This window comes from Triturus cristatus, chromosome 4_2 (assembly GCF_964204655.1).
Source record: "Triturus cristatus chromosome 4_2, aTriCri1.1, whole genome shotgun sequence".
NCBI lineage: Eukaryota > Metazoa > Chordata > Amphibia > Caudata > Salamandridae > Triturus > Triturus cristatus.
The window spans coordinates 117,741,338-117,756,065 of record NC_140586.1 but is presented as its reverse complement, the minus strand read 5'-3'; the positions used below and the strand labels follow the sequence as shown (position 1 = coordinate 117,756,065).

Sequence of the window (14,728 nt, the reverse complement as noted above, 5' to 3'; positions counted from 1 at the left end):
GTCCAGAAATATTGTCAAATCACCCAAAATTTGCTCAAGGGTGGTGTCCACCCAGGATCTTCCAGGGTGCAAGCCGAGGTACCTTGTGTTCAATGTGTCAGTACCTTCAATGAATATTGAGAGGAGTGGCCTCAAGGTTTTTGAGTACCTTTCTCGCCAAGAAGGAAGGAGCGATAATTATTAATAACACCAACATCAAGACTAACCCTTTTATTTAGCAGTGGAGAGACCACTTCTGCTTATCAGTTAAAAAAAACTAACCGAGTCTGCAATGATGCATTTATCAGTCCATAACCTGATAAGCGATTGCAATGTTGAACTGGGTTATACTATGTTGGGTCGTTAACTGATGGGTGTTGTGTTGAGTTTGGTTGTGGAGATTTATAGGTGGATAGTTCTATCACGCAAGGGTCGTGGTTGAAGAGGAACTTTGGATCTTTTAAACAGTACAAAGTGGATAATCCATGGTGGGTGCATAGAGAGGATGACAATCGCCTTACACAGAATGCCGCATCTATAGTCAGTGTGCCTACTCAAGAGATAAATGTATGTCTGTGTTTGAATCCACCGAAGGGGCTGGGTTTGGTGCAGATCACTTGGGAGTGAGTTCCACTTGGGGTGCACTGATCAGGCTCTCTAGGGCCGAAGAAACGAGTCCTCATAGAGTGTTGTCGCCTTTGGATTGTGCTCCATTTTTAGAAGGGCCTGAGGACTAGTTCTGCACGACTCTAAATATGTAGCAAAGTGTTTATGCTTGATTTGCACTGAAGATCTACCACGAGGTTTGCCCTGTTTGAATGCGGGTGTCTCTGTCTACCACGAGGTTTGCCCTGTCTGAATGCGGGTGTCTCTGTCTACCACGAGGTTTGCCCTGTCTGAATGCGGGTGTTTTTCTCTTCTCCTTCCTTGTCTCTCTTTCCCCTAGGCCGTGTCCCACTGCTCACACTTGAGGCTCTGCATTTCTTTCATTTCCTAATATCTGCATAATGTGGTACCTTGGGCATAGGCGAGGAGTGCTCCTTTGACATTTGGACAAGTACCAAGGCACACTCCTCCTCACACCCTGAACCCAGAACTAGGACCTCAACTTCACTCCAATCCTGTTTCAGCTCTTTCCCACCTTGCCATCCACCCTCCATTCCACCTGCCCCTCTCTTCGAGAGCTGCCCACAGGGAGGCAGGACCCTCTCACCTATCTCTTTCCCACACCCCCTTGCATCCACCATCCAACAGTCACACGACAAGAGCTGGGCCTCGAGAGTCCATTCCCAAACCCTTACCCCAGCCACCCTGGCTCTCCACCCCCACAAACACATGCGAGAGCAGGCTCAAAGAAGCCCAAACACTATCTCCAAGTCATTTCCCAAACATCCTTATACCCTTGTCCTGGCCTTCATCCCCCCTTCCTTCCCCCACACACATACTGCGAGAACCCTCAATCCCACACACAGACTGATAGACCCGCCCAGGCGCGCGCTGGTTGTCTCTCACGGCCCAGGCTGCTTGCTCACCCCACGCACGCGCCCTAGAGAGGGCAGCCGTTTGACTCCCTGCCCTGGGTGCTGCTCAGAGGGTTGTTAAATGCGACGGATGAGCTCAAAGCTTTCTGGCTGCGAGTACATGAGCTCGCTTATCCTGCCTGTCGCGGTGACCGTCCTCAGCCTCTCCAGCTCTTCGCCGGGCCTCAGACGGCCTTTTTATGGATCTTGGATGAATGCCGCTCCGACTAAGGGACGCTTGTTTCGGCTCAGAACTAACCGTGTCTCTATTTTTTCCCTTTTATCTCTAGCTATGCATTTTAATGGTATATTTTACAGTTTCTTTTTTGCTTGTAAAACAGGGGGCTATTTTTGTATTTTGTAATTTTGTCTGAAAGCAGGAATTTCTTTATTGCCTCATAAATGTCATATGCCGGACCGGCTTTACAGCAGACTCTAAGTAACTTACTATCCAACTGTAGCAAATTCCAAGTGCCGCCCATGTCTTTATACTAGGTCATAATGCATTATTCTGATATTTAAACTAGCATTAACAAAACCAATATGTCTGTGTTTAATCTGACAACGCATGCAAATACAAGCAATGCAGAAATTATATTTCCACACTGTAGCACATTATAGCCAGACTATTAGCTTTGCGAAAGCTTATGAATGGTGGTGTGATATTGGGGGTTGTGGTGTTGTTGTTTATGGTATTGATGGTGGTGTGATATTTGCTGTAGCATTTGCATCGTGGTGGTGGTGAGGGTGGTACTGGTAGTGGCAGTGGTGTGATATTTTCTGTGGTGGTTTTGGTGGTGATATTGGGGGTATTTTAAGGTATTGGTGGTGGTATGGTATTGGTGATGGTATTGGTTTTGCGGTGCACGTATTTGTAGTGGTGTTGGTGTTAGTGTTAATGCTGATTTATCGTGGTATCAGTTCTGGTAGTATTGTTGATGGTATTGGCAGTGGTGCAGGTTCTTTTGGAGGCGGTGCGGTTAATGGTGGTATTTCTGGTGCTGGTATGAATTAAATTTTGCCGGTATTGGTGGTGGTAGTGGTGGTGGTATTGGTGTTACTGTTGGTGGTATTGATAGTGGCATGGGTGGAGCTATTGGTGATGGTGGTATTTGTTGTGGTGGTATTCCTGTTATAATATTGACTGTGGTGGTATTAGTAATGTGTGGTACTAGTGGTGGTATTGTTCGCAGTGGTGTTGGTGGGGGTATTTGCGGTATTGTGATGTTAATGTTGGAGATGGTATAGGTAGTGATATTGTTGATTGGTGATGGTATTGTTTTTTTGGAGGTGGGGTGTTGCCTGTGGGGTATTGGTGATAAGTGTTATATTGAATTACATTGTATAGGTGATATTGGTGGTGTAGTATTGCAGGCTGTAGCATGGTGGTATTAGGGTGAATATATTGGTTTTATAAGTATATTGGTGTTGTATTGGTGGTAGTATTAGTGTTGGTAATATTGGCAATAGTGGTATTGGTGATATTGGTGGTATTGGTGGTAGTATTAGTGATGGAGGTATTGATAGTGGTGGTATTGGTGGTTGCATGGGTGATATTATTGGCAGTATTGATATTGGTGGTGGTAATACTGGTGATGATTTTTGGCATCATGTTAGTGGTATTGGTTAGATTGGCAATGATGGAGATTTGATAATAGTGGTGGTGGCATTGGTGGTGGTATTATTGATTCTGGAGGTGGTGGTGTTGGCTGTATGGGGATGGCATGGCATTGGATGCGGTATGGTACTGGTGGTTTTTCGGTGGTTGTATTTTTCATGGTTCTGATAAATTGCCCTAATATTAGCATGCATAGGTCTTGTGAACACACCTTCTACTTTATTCTTGTTTATCACATAGAGACTCTAATCCCACACAAAAAGCAACTAGGACGACATGTAAGAGTCAAGTTAGCATTCCCAGTCCTCATATATCAGTGTCTCCACGATTCTGTAGCCATCCTGCCGATTTTGCCACATGTTCGGCTGATTTCCACACATGCTGTCCATAGTTGAGCAATGCCTTTTTTAACTATCACTAGGCACCTCCCACAAATGTAAGCAGACGTTGAGTAATATCCAAACGTCTAGGATGTTTAACAAAGTTACTTAACATTGGGGCTATTTTGTTCCTCAATACCTCTGACCGCTTTTTTGCTTATCCGTCCCAAAATCTCAGGATGACTATGTGCATAAAATTTCCCTCTTCAGTCTCACATCTCAGTGGGGAGAAGAGTCCCTCTGAAAATGCCATAATCGCTGTTCCGTTAGGAAGACCCGGTAAAGGTATACAGGTGTATAATATAAGTCTGTATTGATCGAAGATGGCAACCTCCAGGGGCCCCATGAGTGCTGTCTGCCAATCTGTGTCATTAAAGGGCCTAATATATCAACCGACCAGGCCCCCTTCAGGTAAGAGAATGTGTCATGTTGTGTACTACCAGGGATTTATACATTCTGGATATCATTTTATATAGGCCCATGTGTAATGTTCCTTATGTCAAAGTAATTTGGCATAATCTCTGTGATCTCGCATTACAAAAATTATGTGTCATTCCTGAGATTTCACCACTTAGAATAATCCTCTTGTGGGGGCACAGAAACAATGTGATCTTTGCAGGCAACAATGCGAGCAACCCAAACGTGAGCAGCATTTCTTTAATGAGGGCACTGAGAAAGTAACTCAAAAAGTAATTTTGCATTAATTAACCTTTTACTCCAACAGACTTTACGGATAAAATTGGGTGGCAAAAAGTTTTTTATTTTTTTTATTTTGGGACAAACAGAGAAAATGCAAAGGAGAGTGAGGCCACTGTACAGGCAGCATCAACTCCCTCTTCCCGTCCTGAAGGCTCCTTCTTCCCTGTGCTTTGTCCATGCCCTGGTCATTTTGGATTTGGATGTTTTGGAGAAGAAGCATCACTCTCCATTTGTCTTCAAACTCTGCCGCATCATCCATCCTTGGAAGTTTGAACTTGTACTATTATCATAAAATCAAATAAGTTGAATGCAGTTATTTGTAAAATGTTTGTGTTGGTAGGCACCACTATTTTTGTGCATCCCCCCTCACTTTAAACCCCGTGAGGAGCACAGCGCCAGAGGGGGGTCCCTGGAGCTCAGGGTCTCCCACACCGCAGGGGCTGCTGGGGCAATTGTTATGCCACTGTCTGAGTTTAATTTAGGGAGGGTGCAGGTAGGTCCATGTGAGATTAAGGTAGAATGGGCATTTTTGAATGGATGGAGGCCTGTGGTTCAAAACATTTCCTCAATTTCCTCATGTTATTGTGAATAGTGTAAAAAATTATATTCATACTGTGGTACATTTTATATTGTGGGGCCTAGTGTGCTGTATGCTTTGGCTGTATCTTGCAGTGTATTTTTTCACATTCTCACTGACTGTGTACTAGAGATATTTTTTATCACTCTAGGGGCTTGTTGATCAAGTTGTGTTCATGCTAAATTTTGTTTATTTTGCTCTGCATGTGTCTATTGGTGGCCAGGGTATGAGCGGCTCCAGGAGTTAAGGTTCATGTAGCCAGACATTTTTGCTTGTACTTCCCCATATTCTTGCTCATCATTTGTTGTGTGGTATATGTTTCTTTTTGTGTGAGATGGTTGAGTACTAGTTTTTAATCACCTTTTGAAAGCATTTTGCATGGGCAAATGTTGCCTTGTGCTATTTGGGGCATTTGAAAGTTTATTTTAATATTTTGCTGTTCTGCTGAATTTATTGTTTCTGCTTTACCGGTGGTGTACTAGGGCCACAGATAGGCCCAGTCGCATTTTGGGTGTATATTTCTGGAATTCCTTCCCTGCAGCCCTGCAAGTGTAAGGGAATAGGGGCTCCAGCCAGGGTAGGGCAGCAATTCTCTCTTTGTTTTCTATGCCTCCATGTGGTGACGTAAATTTTGTGGACAAAGCATATGTGTATATGTGTGTGTGATGTATGTGGTGTGTGCATGTGTGCGAGATAGGCAGCCATTCTGTCTTAGTTCTCCATGCCTCCTACTTTTCTGGCCATGTGACAATGGTCATGTTGTGGAGCCAGCATGTGTGTATGTGTGTATTCTTGTGTGTGACAGAGATAAGCGGGCATTTTGTCTTTGTTCTGGATGCTTCTTTCCTTGCTGGCCATTCAATGGTGGCCATTTTATGAAGCCAGTGTGTGTGTTTCACAGGCAGTCATTAGGTCTCGCCTGAGCCAGTGCATGCGCTGCGCTGGCGAGACATTTAGTGAGTGGGCTTTCAAAAGTCAGACCGGGTGGCATAGAGCGTGCGGTTACGCACACAATGACGAGGAGAGGCATCATCTGGCTTTCCTCTCTCATCATGGTGCGTGCACATCGTGCACCTCTCTCGCGTGCGCGTCTTACTTATAAAGTCCCAAAAGCGAGACCTATTGGCTATGCCAATGTTTGTTTTGTCTTTGTTCTCCATGTCTCCTTCCTTGCTGGCCTATGCCACGTTGTGAGCACATGCCATTTTTTTGAGTCACGGCTGTTCCTGAATATTCATCATTTTATTCCATTTTTAGAAGCATAGATATCAGAAGAAGCCCAAGTCATTTTTTATTTTGTTTCCTTTATCCTAATATATTTCTTCTCTTCACATATTTGTTTGTGCCTGTAGCTGATTGTAATAGTCTGTAGTACACAGTTGTTGACTTTTAATAATTAATTTATTTGATTTTGCGTTCCATCCCATATGTCCTAAAAGGATACAGGGTATGATTTTGAATTAATTTATTTGATTTTGGCCTCCATCTCAAATGGACCCCACAGGCTCTGGAGGAACACCATTGATTTATTAATTTATTCATTTTATTGTTGCCTCCTTCCACTTCCATAGGGGTCCATGAGCCCTAGAGGGACACCAGATATTGTTATAACAATTTTTTACAATTTTTGCCTGCCTCCCACTTCTCATATGGGCCCCATGGGCCCCGGGGGGGAGACTATCTATTAATTAATGTTTTCAAGTTTGTTCCTGCTGCTCTTGCCATCCATAGGCTGTGGAGGGACACCATATACTTTTATATTAAATATATTAAATTTGTTGATTTTTCTAATATTTTTATGTTGATGATTGTGATTATTTATGACCTATATTGCATTGACATTAACTGCCAAGTCAAATTCTCTCCATTCGTATTTTTCATTGACTGCAGGCGCACAATAATGTACTTACTGTAGATAGAGAGAAATCTGTGACTTAACTGACAGCGGAGACCAGAGCAACCTCTCTGCTACGTGCCTTGCTGCTGACCCACATTAGAAGTAAAGAAGATGGTTCTAAAGAAGGAGCTACCTACTAAGTAAGTGGTCAACGGAGAGAAGAATTCTGTTGCCAGTGCCATCACCGGCGTAAATCCCTCATCCTTTTTCGAGCAACACAGTACACCTACTCCACCTTCCACTGCGAAGAAAGAAGCTGGGAGGAGGATCATCCCTGGATCAACAACCACACCACCACCACACCCGAAGTAGATGTCTCACAGGGCCCCATCTTCTCCAAGTACCCCCTTCTGATGATCTTGACAAGGGGTGGGTAGATTTTTTGTTCCACCCGCGGGACTGGTGGAATGTTGGTCACTCCATGTTACTCTTTAACATTGAGTTCTGGCCAAATTCTGTCAATTGCCGTGAGGCGGAATTTTTCTCTCATGAGACTTGAAAAAATGCAAGCTGGCAAGCGAAATCCTCTAGCGCGATTTACTAATGTGAGCGGTCGCCGGCTGTCATGAGCAGTCGGTGTCAGAGGGCAGCTGTTTGAGTATATTTGCTGCTGATCAATTAGATTTTCAACCTGAATGGCAGCAAAATCAACTTGAATGCATTTGTGCAACACATGGCGCACTTTGCGCTGATTTTCAGTGCTGCTGTCACTGCCAGCTCTAAATTGCAGCTCGAGCAGCGCAAACTGAATATTTTCCACCCGTTGGTGGAACTCTGTGTTATCTTGCTGAGTTTTTATGCAACTCTGCCAAATTTTGCAGGGTAAAACTCTGCGAGTTCGACACACTGCTAATCTTGACATGTGTTGAACCCAGATCGGACCAGTGTGAGAGACAAAGGAAATTGAAGCCTTGGATGTGAGCAAAATGGTGAACCAGTGATTGTTCGTGTGGGTATCTTTCAAAAAGCCAAAAACCTGCAGCAACCACCACCACCTCTACCACCCGCACTGCCAGCTCTAAACAAAGGGAAACAGAATCACCTACCTCCACCTCAACAAGCTCTTAAGGGATTGTCTTGATAAGAAAGCTTTTGTACCCAATTTGAAGCTACTTTACACTTAGGCTTCAAGAGAAGCATATCGCAGAATGCTCACTCTGCTACAAACTATTTGTTGCAGTAAGCCAGGCAGACATTATGCAACCGGGGGCCAACTGGTCAATTAGAACAGTCAAGATGCAATTGTGTTGGAAGCATCTGAAAACAATAGTGGCTGGTGTGACAGGAAAAGAACAGAAGTTAAATTGATAGAAGGAGGTGATGGTGGGGACGATGTCATGCAAAGCAGCTGTGTGACTGTCACCCATACTGTTAAGTCATCACCTGTAGAATCCTAGCAAGGCACTACAAAAGCAGGATATAATCAATCCAAAGCTTCCAAGCAGCTTACATAGTCCCTTTAGGACACTGTGGAGGTATTGTCACAAAGAAAACAATCACAACTAGGCACTTTCAAATCTATGATCAGCAAGGAGCCGCTATGCCACCGAAACCATGAGATAGTCAATTTTTACAGTGGGAAGCTGGCCAAAATATTAATCATTGACCGCCTATTGCTTTTTTATTTGGTGGAAGGAGAGGGGTGTCTGCAGTTTGTGGAGACCCTCTGCCTAAAATGGAACAGTTCCAAACCAAACCTGTTTTTTCACTGTTACTTTGCCAGTCCTGCACCAAGTGCTGGAATTGGTTAGCAAAGCAATGAAGGAGAGCACTGTTCAGTCCCTCCACCTCATGACAGACATGTAGACCAGCTGTCAAGCTACAGACTACAAATGCATCACTTCACACTGGGCCTTCTTCAAGAGGGTTCAGCAAAGGATAATTCTGGTTTCAACATTGAGGATGCTTTTCAAGGCATTCAACGTCAGGAAACAGTTGCAATGTTCTCCATGGCGAAATCATATACAGCTGTCAACATCTCGGAAGAATTTAATGCCAGAATTTATGAATCACTTCAACCCAGAGGTCTCTGTATGGGATTTGTTGCCACTGCCAAAGGCAGTAATATTGTCAAAGGAATGGCTGATGGAGGATACTTCAGAGTCCTATGTTTAGCACATTTCATCAACCTAATTTTGCAGTACTCCTCAAATAAGAAGCAATAGTCAAAACCATACTGGTCAACTGTTGCCGGATTTGCACACATTTTAGTCATTCTTTCAAAGCATCAAAGCAGTTAAGAATAATTTAGTCTTCTAATAGAATCCCTGTAAAAGCCCTCACACAAAAGCTGCCAACCTGTTGGAACTCTACCTTCGGTATCCTGTAACGCCTGTTTGAGCGAGTACAAGTCTATCTATGATTATGCACTACAACGGAGAGGGGATGTGGCTGTCAAAACCATGACAATGGAGGATAGCAAATGGGGACTGGTGGAGTGCCTTATCCAAATGTGAGTATTGTTTGAGATTTTTACAAGTGGTCGCATTCTTGCACCAGGACATTTGAAAAAGGTGGCTCAAACATTTACCAATGTCAATGAAGAAGCAGCTGCTTTGGTCGACAGCATAACCCTTCATTTGAACACAGATCAAAGGCTTCAGAATAGAGATTGTGTCTTCCTAAAAGTAGATTTGTGCCACGATACAGGATTTAAAGTACAGCATGTGCTGGTCACATTCATTCCTTTTTCAACAGTGGATGTCTCAGTTTATGAGAATTGGATTGTCAGGAAGCGTGTGACCCATAAGATGAAACATTTGCAAATTTGAGGCCACAGCAGAACTAAAGTTCTGACTTCAACCTGCAGAGAGCATGTGTTGCAACTGAAGCAGCAGCACACACTATTGGTAACATCATCCTCTTCTGCTAAAACTACAGCACCAAATGCTTCACTTCCAAATAGCTTGGTTTATGTATATGGGATGACTTAATTCAAGTGCACAGGTGCAGGCAACTGGAAAACAACGTGTCAACAATAACACTTAAGAAAATGGTACAGAACTATTTAGATTACCCAACAGAAGATTACTGTGATCAAGACCAATTGGCCTGTTGGCATGGGAAAAAGGAATAGTGTCCAGAGCTCAGAAGACCTGCAATAAAATATCTAGTATGACCTGTAGTAATATATCTTCTGAGTGCGTATTCAGGGCAGCTGGAGTAAGTGTCAAGTCAGAAAGACCAGTCTCTCTCTTCAAAATGTATGTGGAGAGGCTGATGATGATTAAAATGAATAAACATTTCACACCCCAAAATTGCAGAATTCTAGAAGACACAACCATGAATGAAGAAAATATCTCGTATATCGCAAGTGTGGCAAGTGATCATCCTCCAGACGACCTCTTTGAATGTGAGGATTCATTCTACTTTTCAGATTAAAAAAGCAACACTACAACAGAAATGTCTTCTATATAAAAGAAAACTACTCCCACCCCAAAAAAAGTCAAGAAAAGTGCACGCATCACAGATAAACAATCAACAAGGATGCAGACATTTGGAATGGTGACTGAGCGGTGACAAGGAAAGAAAATGTATTCAAACTTAGGGTCAACCATAGATTTTTCAATATCTAGGTCAGCTGTGGAAGCCTCCAGGTCATTTCCTAAAAAAGCAAGATGCCTGCTGTTAGAAATGGGGGTCTCTAGTTGGCAAGGGCTTGCACCTTTGTCCAAGTAGGGACCCTTCATCCTAGTCAGGACAGACTTACACACCCACTCATACACCCATACAGCTACTGAGACAGTAAATCAGTTAACCATATACCTACTCGCACACCTACTCACTCACCCATACAGTCACTCACACAGCCACAAAATCATCCATTCAATTGCTCACACAGCCATGAATGAAGAAAATATCTTGTGCATCGCAAGTGTGGCAAGGGATCATCCTACAGACGACCTCCTTGAATTTGAGGATTCATTCTACTTTTCAGATTAAAAAAGCAACATACAACAGAAATGTCTTCTATATAAAAGAAAACTACCCCCACCCCAAAAAAAGTCAAGACAAGTGCGCGCATCACAGATAAACAATCAACAAGGATGCAGACATTTGGAATGGTGACTGAGCGGTGACAAGGAAAGAAAATGTATTCAAACTTAGGGTCAACCATAGATTTTTCAATATCTAGGTCAGCTGTGGAAGCCTCCAGGCCATTTCCTAAAAAAGCAAGATGCCTGCTGTTAGAAATGGGGGTCTCTAGTTGGCAAGGGCTTGCACCTTTGTCCAAGTAGGGACCCTTCATCCTAGTCAGGACAGACTTACACACCCACTCATACACCCATACAGCTACTGAGACAGTAAATCAGTTAACCATATACCTACTCGCACACCTACTCACTCACCCATACAGTCACTCACACAGCCACAAAATCATCCATACAATTGCTCACACAGCCACTCAGTTACTTATACATATACTGATATATATACTCACTCACTTATACAGTGACTGGAAGAACCACATACTCTGTGGTCCGTCGGCTTAAACTGCCGACTTTAGTGCAGGAAACCAGGGTTCGAGCCTCGAGGTCGCGTCCACATCCTGTGATTCTGGGCAAATCACTTAATCTCCCCGTGCCTGAATATGTAGTGTAAATACAGTGCTCATGTACAGCGCTCCAATACCTTCGGGTCGAGTTCGCGCTATATAAACGATGCAAAAAAAAACCAAAAAAACATACAACTGCTCAAACACCAATTCGCTCATGCATACAGCCATTCATACACCCACTCACTCTCCGATACACCCACTTACACACCCATTGATGCACTGAGACAGCCACTCATGTACCCTATCACTTGCCGATACAGGCACTTATGTATCTGCTCAAACACCCTTTCAGCCACTCATGCACCCTCTGATTCACCATTTACAAACACTGAAACACTAACTCAGTCAACTATACAGATGTTCACACAGCCGCTCACTTACTCATACACACACTGACATACCCACTCGCTCACCTATACAAAAAAATCACACACCCACTATCTCATATATACAGTCTCTTATATACCCAATCACTCTTGTATACACCACTTACATACCTACTCACTTACCCATACAGGCACTTCCACAACGAGTTACCTTAGTATATATGTTTAACACTCAGTAACTTTTAGAAAGCACTCACAATCACTGGATGATGTCATCAATGATGCCATTTGAGATGTTTTAATGCATCATCAGTTTTCCAATATGGACTGCAGGATGGTGAACTGGCAGGCAGGCATTCTGACACGCTGGGAGGTAAGGAAGCTCAAGTCTCGTATATACTATAGAATAGACTAGAGAGAGGACGATGATTGTGGACAATTCAATTGAACAATTTCTTTGTGATGTGCCAGGATCGGGGCTCAGCGTCTGCTGTGACGATACATAGGTGGAGCATCTTGTTTTGCAGATGTAAGTACAACCAATGGAACAACTAACCAAAATAATAATAATAATGATAATAATTATGAGCAACAATAATAATTAAAAGCTCACACGGAAAACAAAGTATGTATATTAGCAAAAAGTAAATTCAGCCACTCCACCCACAACAGGCGTACCCTCTCCCTAAACCCTACAAAAAACATTCTAAAAGAATGTCTCCCTTCCTCAAATGTCCCACCATCACCACCCAGAACAGGCCCAACCCCTCCCTAAATCCTCCTAACAACATCCTAATATAAGCATTGGCAATGCCAATAGTGTCTGACTTTAAAAGAATGCTGTATATTAATGTGCATCATTACAGATAGATAGAATGGGAAAGGACATGTATTTGTGTGGAAGCAAAGAACAGTACAATAATATTGGTTTAGGTTAAAATGTCAAGTGTTAGTTACACTGTCAAGGCACACTTAAAAATGTATGTAGGTTAATAACTGCCCTTCTCTCCTCTGTACTGCTGCAAGATAAAAACAACATAAATGATCTAGTTATCTCAGTCCCTTTAAGAGCATTGCAATGAGATGTGTGTGCCCCTGAAAGATCAAACGTAGGCACTGGATAAATAACAAAAATGATCACAGATGTGTGGAGGGCAAGCACTTTTTTTGTGGAAGCACACCACTTCTGTCTATTCAAAACATGTACTCTTCGCTCGCAACATGTGGACGGATCCAAAGCAATCACTAGTAATGCTCACATAATTGTCTGGTGGAAGCTGCACTCTCAGCCAGACCATAAAAACTACCCCTACCCTAACTGTCCTGCTCTCACCACCCACAACAGGACTACCATCTCCCTAAATCCACCAAAAACGATCCTAATAAAAGTAAAACTACCCCTTCCACAACTGTGCCACTTTCGACCACCCACAACAGTTCCAACACCCGCAATAAAGATGTACAACAAAGTCCTGTGCACACATACAAGTTCAAAAGCATAGATGCAACATAATATACAAGTGGTACGATCCGAGTGCTAAGGTAACACTGGAAATTCTTTATTCTGTAACAGAAATGCAACCAGCCAACACGTGTTTTGTCGGGGAAATGAACCCCACGACTCTTCAGGGCTGAAAAAAGTTGCTTGAGCGAATTGTATTCCCAAAACCGGTGATAATTCCAACCCGGCTGGGTACAAAGTTGCAAAGACAGGATAATGAGGCAGCAAAATCAATCTAAATCAAGAGTCCTAAGTACTTGTGCCGCAAGTAAGACGAGGAGTAGTTTCATCAATAGTGTTTAAATAACGGGTAGAAGGATTACCCCCGAAATGCGTTTACACATGTGCAATCACACGATTCCAGTTGCCGCCAGGACGTGCCTTTTCTTCTTATCCGTAATATCCATGGGGAACACACACCCGTGTTCGTCCCATTTGCTATCATTTGTTTTGATTGCACATGTGTAAACGCATTTCGGGGGTAATCCTTCTACCAGTTATTTAAACACTATTGATGAAACTACTCCTCGTCTTACTTGCGGCACAATTACTTAGGACTCTTGATTTAGATTGATTTTGCTGCCTCATTATCCTGTCTTTGCAACTTTGTACCCAGCTGGGTTGGAATTATCACCGGTTTTGGGAATACAATTCGCTCAAGCAACTTTTTTCAGCCCTGAAGAGTCGTGGGGTTCATTTCCCCGACGAAACACGTGTCGGCTGGTTGCGTTTCTGTTACAGAATAAAGAATTTCCAGTGTTACCTTAGCACTCGGATCGTACCACTTGTATATTATGTTGCATCTATGTTTTTGAACTTGTATGTTTACACAGGACTTTGTTGTACAGTTTGTTGTAGGGCTTTTCCTACACACTTTGAGGGGTTAATAGAGTCTCCCCTTCCTGTTTAGCACCATACTCACATGTCCACCAAAACTTTCTACACGCATACTTGCAGGGCGCCACTACTTCCTACTTACTAAAACCCTCAACTTAGTTTTATTACCCGCAATAAAGATGTCTTTCAACTTCCCAAAGTCTTTTAAAAATGTGTTGTTGATTGCCGTTAGGTTCATCCAGAATTTTGAGCATCTAGCAGAGGAGGACCTTTGCAGCGTGGTTAGGGAACAGGCTGCTCCGGTGGTCGACGTGGTGCTGCTGGATGCAAGGCTCATCCGCCTTTGCTGGCTGTGGTGCTGCCTCCTCTCAGCTTGCTGGACACTAGAGACTGTGACCACCGCTGCCTCCTCGTCCTTGAGGTTTACTAGCAGCAGGAAGGCTACCTGTATGGCCTACATTTTATGGAGGTACGGCTGAACATCTATATTCCGCCAGTGATGGTCTGAGGCAGCCTCAGAGGACTCCTAGGCTCTGGGGGGGACTGTTGGATGGCCTGAGGAAAGACCATACAGCATGTGAATTGTACTAACCAATGCAACCACACGTTTGTATAGTCAGACAGTCCCACAGTCTACCTGGTCTCTAGGGCATTATGTGGCATTATTAAATACATAATTAAAAAAATATCTTTTTACTAAAATGGGTGAAAAGTGTAAATTAGCTGAACTGGGGTGATACTTCACCAAACAGTTAACACGCGTTTAAAAAGAATGACTAGCTGCAAAATAATATAGCCATGGAAAAAAATGGTGACATTAATTGAGCTAACCTTGT

At 43.2% G+C, this 14,728-nt stretch overlaps 1 protein-coding gene across 2 annotated transcripts in view; it reads right to left on the bottom strand.

The window, feature by feature from the left end:
* LOC146833125 (sphingosine 1-phosphate receptor 2-like) overlaps positions 1-14,728 on the bottom strand; it is a 641,976-nt gene that overhangs the window by 593,346 nt on the left and 33,902 nt on the right. The window lies entirely within an intron of this gene.